General features: G+C 42.7%; 1 non-coding gene across 1 annotated transcript; it reads left to right on the top strand.

Annotated features, from left to right (window-relative positions):
- The first annotated feature begins 9588 nt into the window (after nt 1-9588).
- Nucleotides 9589-9695, top strand: LOC136524943 (small nucleolar RNA R71). The gene has a single exon (XR_010776289.1). It is a non-coding gene; the product is annotated as a small nucleolar RNA R71 (small nucleolar RNA).
- Nucleotides 9696-10101: the final 406 nt, after the last annotated feature.

Here is a 10101-nt window from a genome sequence, read left to right as displayed (position 1 = left end):
ATAGAAACCATTCCGTAAGGCGTTCACTATTGCCTTACCAAAAGGAAATGGCAATCAGGACAACTCCACCGGATTCAGAAGTAATCAACCATGTTTCAACTGCAACCAACTGGGTCATTGGTCCAAGGAGTGCCCCCACCCCAAGAGGAATGGCAACCCAAATCAGAACAATCAGAGGCAGGTGAATGCCAGGGCACGTCAAGGACAAGTGCATTATACCGCTGTGGAGGAAGTGCCCACTGGAGAAGTTGTCACGGCTGGTATGTTTCTTGTCAACAAGTATCCCGCTGTTGTTTTATTTGATTCGGGAGCTTCTCATTCATTTATGAGTCAAGCATTTGCATCTAGACATGATCAAGAAATAATTGAAGTAAACAAAGGGGGTTTTAACATAAGTTCAGCAGGGGGTACTGTTACTACCAAAAAGATAGTCAAAATGTACTCATCGTGATACAAGGGAGGGAGTACACCACAAATTTGATAATATTGCTGGGGTTATCGATAAGTGTAATCTTAGGCATGAATTGGATGAAGGATCATGGTGTTCTTATTGACACTAGCACCAGTACTATTATGTTGAGAGAACCCACGGGAGGGAATGCTTTTCTAGTACCACTCTCCCGCGATTTCAAACCCCAACATTTAGCGTGTGCTATCCAAACCACCACAATGTGTGATATCCCCATGGTTTGTGAGTTTCTGGATGTATTTCTAGAAGAATTACCAGGTCTACCATCGGATAGGGATGTGGAATTTAAGATCGAGTTAGTGCCAGGTACCGCACCCATATCCAGAAGGCCCTATAGAATGCCACCCAATGAGCTAGCGGAACTTAAGGTTCAATTGCAAGATCTATTGGACAAGGGTCTTATCCAACCTAGCTCATCTCCGTGGGGATGTCTAGCCTTGTTTGTGAAAAAGAAGGATAAGTCACTAAGAATGTGTGTAGATTACAGACCACTCAATGATGTGACCATCAAGAACAAATATCCGTTGCCCCGCATCGACATCTTGTTCGATCAGCTAGCGAAGGCAAAAGTATTCTCCAAAATTGATTTGAGATCAGGTTACCATCAGATAAAGATTAGACCGGAGGATATACCTAAAACTGCTTTCTCTACTAGGTATGGCTTATACGAGTATTTGGTTATGTCTTTCGGACTAACAAATGCTCCAGCCTATTTCATGTGCCTGATGAACTCGGTATTCATGCCCAAACTTGACAAGTTTGTGGTCGTGTTTATCGATGACATATTGATTTATTCAGAAAATGAGTCAGATCATGAAGAGCATCTGAGGATTGTCCTATCTAGACTGAGAGAGCATAAGCTATATGCCAAGTTTAGCAAATGTGAATTTTGGTTGAGCAAAGTACCTTTCTTAGGTCACATTTTATCAAGAGATGGAATCTCTGTAGACCCATCAAAAGTACAAGAGGTCATGGATTGGAAAGCCCCAACTTCGGTTCATGAAGTTCAGAGTTTTCTAGGGTTAGCAGGATACTATCATCGGTTTATTCCAGATTTTTCAAAGATAGCTAAGCCTATGACCAGACTACTTCAGAAAGATGAGAAGTACAAATGGACACTAGAATGTGAAACAGCTTTTCACACCCTCAGAACTTTGTTGACTATAGCACCTGTGCTAGCACAACCAGACATTGAAAAGCCTTTTGATGTATTTTGTGATGCATCGGGCATAGGTTTAGGATGTGTGCTTATGCAAGAAGGGAGAGTAATTGCATATGCTTCTCGGCAATTGAGGAAACATGAAGTCAACTACCCTACACATGATTTGAAACTTGCAGCCGTTGTCCATGCATTAAAGATATGGAGACATTACTTGTTGGGCAATGTATGTCATATCTATACTGACCACAAAAGCCTCAAGTATATCTTTACCCAGCCAGAACTGAACATGAGACAACAAAGATGGTTAGAATTGATTAAGGACTACAATTTAGAAGTGCATTACCATCCGGGTAAAGCTAATGTAGTAGCCAATGCACTCAGTCGAAAGTCCCATTGCAACACTGTGGAAGCATTGTTAGAAGATGGATTCAACTTGTTACATCCTGCTGTACTACACAATATCACAATCAGTTGTTCACTTGAGGGCAAAATCATAAAGCTATAGCAGACAGATGTAGGAATAAGTCACATCAAGAGAAAAATGCAAGAGCAGAAAACCAAACATTTTAGATTGGATGAAAGAGGTGTATTATGGTTTAAGGACTGGCTAGTGGTACCAAAAGACCATGAGCTAAGGAATCAAATTTTAGATGAAGCTCACTCATCCAAATTGTCTATCCATCCGGGTAGTAGTAAGATGTATCAAGATTTGAAAACCCATTTTTGGTGGACTAAGATGAAGAAAGAGATCGCAGCCTATGTTGCTAGGTGTGATAACTACAGTAGAGTGAAAGCCGTCCATATGAAAACTGCTGGATTACTTCAGCCATTGCCGATTCCAGGATGGAAATGGGAGGAAATCAGCATGGATTTTATCACAGGCCTTCCAATGACGCCACAAGGTCACGATTCAATATGGGTAATTGTTGATCATCTCACCAAGTCGGCACATTTTGTACCAGTTCACACAACATATCACGTGGGGAAATACTCTGAGTTATATGTTTCCCAGATCATGAGATTGCATGGAGTACCCAGGACTATAATCTCAGATCGAGGACCACAGTTCATAGCTCGTTTCTAGGAGCACTTACACCAGGCTTTGGGAACCAAGCTAATCAGAAGTTCAGCTTATCATCCGCAAACTTCAGGACAGACAGAGCGAGTGAACCAAATCCTAGAAGATTTACTTAGAGCTTGTGTTATATCTTCAAAAGGTTCATGGGAGAAATGGTTACCTTTAGCTAAATTCTCCTATAACAACAGTTATCAAGCGAGTATAAAAATGGCTCCATTTGAAGCCTTGTATGGCAGAAAGTGCAGAACTCCATTGAATTGGATTGAGCCCGGTGAAAGGAGATATTTTGGTATTGACTTTGTCAATGAAGCCAAAGAGCAAGTACGTATCATCCAACAACATATGAAGGCAGCTCAATCAAGACAGAAGAGTTATGCCGACAGAAGAAGAAGACCACTAACTTTTGAAGTGGGTGACTATGTATACTTGAGAGTATCACCCATGAAAGGTGTGAAAAGATTTGGGATGAAAAAGAAGCTTTCACCAAGATATGTAGGGCCATACAAAATTTTGGAACGAAAAGGAAATGTTGCATATAAGTTACAACTTCCACCAGAGATGAGTGCAATCTTTGATGTGTTCCATGTTTCTCAGTTAAAGAAATGTCTTTGAGTACCTAAAGAAGCTATTGCACCCACCAACGTATAGCTTCAATCGGATTTGACCTATGAAGAAAAGCCAATTCGAGTATTAGAGGCGATGGAGAGAGTGACAAGGAGTAAGATTATTAAGTTCTATAAAGTGGTGTGGAACAATCATAGTGAACAAGATGCTATGTGGGAAAGAGAAGATTATTTACGAGAAGTTTATCCCGCCTTTTTCCAAGAATGGTAGGTCTTGCAAATCTCGGGACGAGATTTTTATCAGGGGGAGGGGCTGTAACACCTCGGGTGTTAGCCTTGCATAACTTGACTTGCATAACATGAGCATGATCATCACGCATTCATAACCAAGCATTTACAATTGAAACATTTGATTGAAACATCTGCAACATTTGTTTGTTATCGCATGTTTCATTATCACATGCAACCTTTCTCGTTATTTCATGTCTCCATGTGTATATGCAAATGATCATGAATGAAAACATGTACTTGGTAAATGTGAGTCACAAAAACATGTAACCACACTTGGGTTAGCAATTAGAGCATTGTTCATGAAAGTCACTTTTCATAATCAAGCCTTTAAGTCATGTTTCATGTGATTACTTTAAATGGCCCTATGAGTGACTACTACATGAAATAATTGAATGACCTTGCAAATTGCTTAAACATGCTTAGGATATCATCATGAACAACTTTGGTGTTTAGGGCTAGGGCTAGTTTGGTCATTAAGCCATGCTTTGATGTGTATCATCATTTAAAAGTGACATGTTTGACTAAAGTTGAACTAGGTGTTAGAGACCTTGCATGGAGGAGACCACTAAAGCAAAGTTGTAGTGTTTGACATAAGGAACAACTTTTATTTTTGGGTCATGGACTGAGTTAGCTTCTAACATGCTTGAATAGGCCCCACAAAAATCAGCAAAATCATGATTTCAACACTTATGAAAATTTTTCTAAGTCTGGATCACTGACAGCCTGACAAGCCGACCTTGAGCATGATTTTACTCTGTTCCTGTTGCGAATTAGAACAAGTGCTTTGAACAAATATTGTAGCTGGTACATAGGTCTACAAATTCGGTTTAGGAAGTTTTGGCTAGAAGTCCACGGATTAAGAGTTTGTTCAATGTGAAAACCCATCGTCAGGCTTGGTTTCGGTTCACTGAACGAACTGAATCAAAACCTTCAGTGGCCGACCGGTTCAGGCCGTGGTCACCGCGTGGCGCGGAGCATGGCCGCGCGTTACCGGCGCTCTGCCCAGCACGGCCAAGGTAGGCCGAAGCGTGCCTTCAACACGCCAGCACCCGCCCGCAACGCCCAGCGCCCTCATTTCATTTTCCCCGCTCCTCCTTCGTCGTCTCGCAGCGCCAGCAGCAGCCGCCAAGCTCCTACAGCTCCGCCATCGCCATAGTCGTGCGCAAGCTCGCGCCTAGCCACTCCATCACCACCGCAGCACTCCATCACCACCCCAGCAACCCACTGCCTCCTCCCGTGCCCGCTGATAGCACTCGATAAGCGCCAGCGTCATGCGCAAGCTCGCCGGAGCTCCACCGCCAAGTCCGTCACCGTGGCTGGAAGGCCACCGTACACCTCTTGCTGCGATTTCTTGTGCGCTAGGTTCGACTGAGTCCATAGAAGCTCGTCAGTGCTTGAGCTTGCTTCGCCGTGGCCTCCACTGGCGTAGCGCCGTCATCCCGCTCCGCCGAGCCGCCATGAGCGCCGCCGCCGTGCATAGCCCCGACGAGAGGTCCCACAGAGTAGCTCAACCGGTGCGCTAGGTCACGTAGATCACGTAGTGAAGGTGTCACCGCCGGTGAAGCTCGCCGTCGACGAGCCGTAGCCACGCAGTGCCAAGCAGCGCCGCTGCTCTGTTCGTGGCTCACTGACATGTGGGTCCAACTGACGCGTAGGTCCCACCGGTCAGCGACAGCAGTGTTGAGGGCTAGTTCAAAAATTCCAAATTCAAGTGTGATTTGTGATTTTTGTATCTTCAGTTTGGTAGCTCCTAAATTTGTGAAATAAATTTTGTAGTGTTCATTAGGAAGTTTAGTATTTATTAAAAATATTACCTTGGCACTTACAGTAGAAATTTTTGGAGAATTAAATAGGGATTTGAAATGTGCTTTTGAATGCATTCAAATTTGTTTATTTTATATCTAGAGTTCCTGTGCTCAAAAAATTATGAAATTTTTATGGTAAGATATTCTTGTCATATATGAACTCTGGTAAAAATTTGAGGACCAGTTCATGGGTAGATTTATAGTTATAGATTTTTCTTTTATGAATAGTCAATCCTTGCATGAATTTTTATAAATTATTTATGAGTCCAAAATTCATGAAATTTGTTGGAGGTAATCCTAGTACCATATGGATGCTAAGAAAAATAGGAAATCTGTTGCTTGACACTTTTCAATAGGATTTTCCATTTATGCTATTTCAAGCCTTGCTTCCTTGTCATTTTTGTATAGAATGTTCTACTTAGTAAAATGACATGAAATTCCTATAGTAGTCCTTTGATAGCATTAGTAAGGCACTGTAAATTTTTTAGAATTTATTAAGTACATCTGATATATATTTATTATTTAACCTAGATATATAAATAAAATAATAAAGGCAAATAAATAAATAGTTTGGGCTTCACCATTATATTATCTTAAATGTATTTGGTATGCTTAAACTGTTGGTAGATTCTATGTTGTCAAATTTTGAATGATTACATGAAGTAGAAGTATCGTTACTTTATATTGCATGTTGAATAGTTTCCGGACAGATTCTGTAGTTTAATAAGTTGCATGTGGAAAATGATGTGTACTGTAAAAGTGGTTAATAACAAAGTTGTAGAGAATTTGATAAGATTTCCAGAAAGTCTAGGATCACTGTATTTGGATTAGCAGAACCCTAGTTATGAGCAAAACAAATTGCTATTGTTTTGTGACATAGTCAATGCATTGTAGAAGTAGTTAATTAATAATCGAGAAGAGATATGCACCTACTCAATAAACATGATGCACTTGTTAACATATATGCATTCGTAATACTTACGCCACATTCATGCATCTAGGATCGGAGGAAGCGATCACGTTGCTGGAATTTGAAGAAGCAGAGGAAGGGAACCAGCAGGAGGATCTGCAAGCCACAGCTCCCGAAGGCGTGGAGCAGAACCCTGAAGAGCTTCCGGAGTGCCCTGACCACCGCCCTACTTCCTTCCTGTGAGGCAAGCCCCGGAGCATTATAAGTCTCCTAGTAATTTACAAATGCTTACTTACGTACTTATGATTGATGCATTAGGTTATAAGAGTTGAATGAAACCACTTGATGCATGTAAATTTCCTTGTCCAGATATTAACCCTTTAACCGGTATAGGTCCAGGATCGAATATATGCTTGGCCATGCTTAGACCGGTAGAAGTCGGGTGATGTCCTGTCACCTGCGAGATGTAGGTGGATACCGGAGCACGGCTGGCTATATTTGCCATCGTGGAACAGAACCATGAGGTAAAAGTAAATCAAGACCGGACGGGAGGTCGATAGAGAAGCAACAAGGCATGGAGGTCTTGGGTGTGGATCTATCCCCGTCTGTGTCGATCAAGGACCGTACCGTTGTTGGAACTTCTGACAAGATTGAACGCATGCCTCTCACTTAGCTGGCCGGATAACTCATTCCGACCGCGAAGCCGAGTAATTCAACTTAGGCCGGGACCCGTTCTGTTGTGCGCTCCTTCCGGGGAACGATCAGACTGAGCCCAAGGGCAGGCTTGGCCTGAGCATCCTGGCATCTAGTGTTCCAGATTGTGCAGCGCGGTACGGACCCGCGAAATGTGTACCTGAGTTGTACCAAAGGTGACCTAAGGCTATCGTGGCTGGTAGACCTGGGTTTGTGTTAGGAATAAATTCCCAGCTGGTTGAAATCGATTCGAATCGCCGTCTCTCCCGGATAGTGAGAAACTTGACTAGCTCCAACATCGTAGTAACTGTGTTATGGAACATGATGGTTTGGATGAAAATGGAATTACAATACCTGCTATGGTTACTATTGTATGCTTCTAAATGATATACCACATGTTTGGCACAGGATAGTTGCTAATCTAGAAATGGATAGTTATAATTAACTTGATAAAGGGATCATAATTGTACAATGGGTCAATTGTCTTTTACGCAAAATGTTGTCAAGTTACGTCCACTTATACGGCCTTGCATAATCCTTGGAGTCATTTTATTTCTGGTTCATGATGGGTTAGTCTAGCTGAGTACCTTCTCGTACTTAGGGTTTATTTTCCCATTGTTGCAGATGGCACTGTGTATCATGGTTATTACAAGAGTTGCTTCTATCCCACTGTGGATGAGGAGTAAGCCTTGGGCAGGCTTCTTTATTAAATCCTATCCTTGCTTTTGTGGACCGTGATCTGGCTTGGCACTGTATCAAACTATGTTGGAAACTTTATCTTCGAACTTATTTGCTTCCGCTGTATTTATCAAACTCGGTTTGTAATAACTTTTATTCGTACTCTGATGATGAAAAGTATCTGTGAACTTTATGTAATAGGTGGCATGTATGTTGAATCCTGTACGATCTGGGTTGTTGTAAATCGTTTATCGAGGCCCGTCGCGGTACTCGACGGACTACCGGGTTTATATGGGTTCAAGTATGACAGTGCGACCACTTGCGGATTGCCATTGTACTTGTATTCTTATAAATTGGTCGGTTCTGCGACATTCAACCTCTTTGATGCCTTGTGGGTTTGGCCCGTACTTGATTCGTATCATGGAGCATTGCTCCTGTCTAGGCCAAAAGTCAAACTTCTCTTCTTTGCCATTGATGTTGAAGCGGATTTCTCTAGCTCCAACATCAATTTGTGCTCCCACGGTACCGAGGAAAGGTCGCCCAAGGATGAGGGGCGATTCCTTCATGGTTTCCATGTCCAGCACCATGAAATCGACTAGGACAAAGTAACCCCGGATTTTCACCGGGATATCTTCGGCAATCCCTACCGGATAGCGGACCGTTGAGTCCACCAGTTGGAGCATCGTTGGCGCTAAATGCATGAAGTTTAGCTTGTCAAATATGACCTTGGGAATCACACTAACACTCGCCCCTAGGTCGCACAAGGCATGATCTTGAGCATGTGATTGTGGGGCACCCGGGGGTCTTTCTTTTTCTCAGGCAGACAGAAGAGTATAGCAGCGCTACACTCTTCCGTCAACTTGATGACCTTCATGGATGGCAAGGGTCATTTGTTGTTGATGATATCTTTGATGTACTTTGCATAAGAAGGTACATGTAAGACGTCCATTAATGGGACACTCACGTGTATCTTCTCTATCATCTCAACAAAACGAGCAAATTGCTCGTCCACGGCTTGTTTTCTATTTCTGGTGGGAAATGGCAAGTAGCTAGTGTCGATGAGGTCTTGCGGTGTCGTTTCCTCCTCTTCATGATTTTTTTGTGTTTTTGTTGATGAAGAAGATCCTTCCTCTTGTTGCCCTTGTGCTTTTCCTGTTTTATTGTTAGGGTTTGATGGATCACGAGTGGACTTACCACCCCTCGTTGTGACCACATTAACTTTTTCAAAAGAATTCTCAGGTTGCCCCAAGATTTTCCCTTCATTATTAACAAGTAAAGCAGCAGCAATTTGAGCTAACTGTGTTTCGATCATTTTATTAAAGCTCAATTGATTTTTAACAGCGGAAGATAGACATTCTATTTTTTGAATTAATATTTTCTAGCATTTTATCGTTAAACATTAACTTTTAGTGATATTTTCATTGATTTTAGCTTGATCTAGCACTATGTCCTTCAAGGAGGGTTGATTTGAATTGAAATTTGAATTGAAATTCGAATTGTAATTATTGTTACCTCCTTGGAAGCGTGACTAATTATTGTTACATTGTCAGAACCCATTCTTTATGTAGGATGCTTCTTCACGGGTCTCGGGGCAGTCGTTCCCCGAGTGTTCGACATTTCTACAAACTTTGCAAGTCATTTGCGAGTCCATGGCCTTGACGGTGCCTTTCATAGCTTCTTTGTCGGTGGCACACTCATCAAGTCTCTTCAGTAGCAAATCCATTTTTGCAGCAAGCATATCCGCCTCCTTCACGGTATGCATGCCTTTTTGTTGTTTTCTTTCTTCCCCCAGCTTTATTTGGACACCATCTTCTCGATGAGAGCCATAGCTTCATCGATGGTGAGGGAAAGAAAGGCTCCTCCAGCAGCAGCATCAATGTGCCCCTTTGACATGGGTGTCAGCCCATCGTAAAATTTCTAGAGCATGAGCCAATTCTCTATCCTGTGGTGTGGGCATACCTAGATGTAATCTTGCAGCCTCTCCCACGCCTCGGGGATAGATTCCATGGAATTCTACTAGAAATTGGAAATTTTCCCCCTTAGGGCATTGGTTTTGCCCATGGGGAAAATTTTCACGAGGAACGCTGTAGAACATTTATCTCACGTGTTGACAACTTATTTTTCTTTGTAGAACCACTGCTTCGCCTTCCCCGCGAGGGAGAAGGGAAATAGACGGAGCCTGATGCTTGCTGGTGCGACGTCTTTAATGACGATGGTGTCGCACAGCTCAAGGAAGTGTTGGAGGTGTGCGTTCGCATCCTCGCTCAACAAACCATAGAACTGGTTTACCTGCACCATCGTGATTAGGCCAGTCTGGAGCTCAAAGTTTCTGGTGCCCGTGTTGACAGCGGGCCCAACGGGCACGTTGGCAACAGCGGGGGTGGAGTAGGCGCAGAGTGACTTGGCCATAGCAGTAGTAACGGATGGTGCGGGGGTGACTGGTCCAACTGTT

Source organism: Miscanthus floridulus, chromosome 18, assembly GCF_019320115.1.
Source record: "Miscanthus floridulus cultivar M001 chromosome 18, ASM1932011v1, whole genome shotgun sequence".
In the NCBI taxonomy this organism is placed as follows: Eukaryota; Viridiplantae; Streptophyta; class Magnoliopsida; order Poales; family Poaceae; genus Miscanthus; species Miscanthus floridulus.
Note: the sequence above shows the minus strand (reverse complement) of the source record. Positions and strands in the feature narration are given on the sequence as shown.